This window comes from Myotis davidii, unplaced genomic scaffold (genome assembly GCF_000327345.1).
Source record: "Myotis davidii unplaced genomic scaffold, ASM32734v1 scaffold201, whole genome shotgun sequence".
Taxonomy (NCBI): Eukaryota; Metazoa; Chordata; class Mammalia; order Chiroptera; family Vespertilionidae; genus Myotis; species Myotis davidii.
This window is the reverse complement of record NW_006297819.1, coordinates 33,274-34,096: the sequence shown is the minus strand read 5'-3', so window position 1 is coordinate 34,096 and position 823 is coordinate 33,274.

Below are 823 nucleotides of genomic sequence, written 5' to 3'. Positions count from 1 at the left end.
AAAAAAAAAAGAAGTATCCCAGGAAAGTTTAACCTTAAACTTCCATTTGTACAACATTGTCCCAAATTATATCACTTGTCCACTTCTATCTATAAGGAAGTCTGGGAAATGTGATATTTGTTAGCGTGAATGTTGCCCCTGAGAAAACTGGCCTTCCCTTAGTAAGGAAAAAGAGGAGAATGTGTATTAGGTGGGCAACTGCAATCTTGGCTATAGTTTCATTCTTAGCACTTCCTTTTGCTTCTCTCTTATCTAACTAATAAATCCCCCTCTACAATTGCATAAGAGAAAGATTATTTTCTGCTCTAAAAACTTTCTCAAAATCCCAAAGAGAGTTCTGCTATTTCATATTTGCATGTAAGAAGAATGACCTCCATATCTGTAGTGATCATTTTTTTGTCATTACTTTTCCTTCTCTTTTTTTATTTTTATTGTTTTAGTGCTTAAAGTATTACAAAGAGTATTACATATGTCTCCTTTTTTCCCCGCCCTTAACAATCCCCCGGCCTCCCCTACCCCTCAGTGTCTTATGTCCATTGGTTATGCTTATATGCATGCATACAAGTCCTTTGGTTGATCTCTTACCTCCCCCACTCCCCTCAACCCTCCCCAGCTTTCCCGCTGTAGTTTTACAGTCCGTTCGAGGCAGCTCTGCCTCTGTATCTATTTTTGTTCATAAGTTTATAATGGTCTTTATTATCCAGAAATGAGTGAGATCATGTGCTATTTTCCCTTCATTGACTGGCTTATTTCACTTAGCATAATGCTCTCCAGTTCCATCCATGCTGTTGCAAATGTAAGAGTTCCTTCCTTTTTAGAGCAC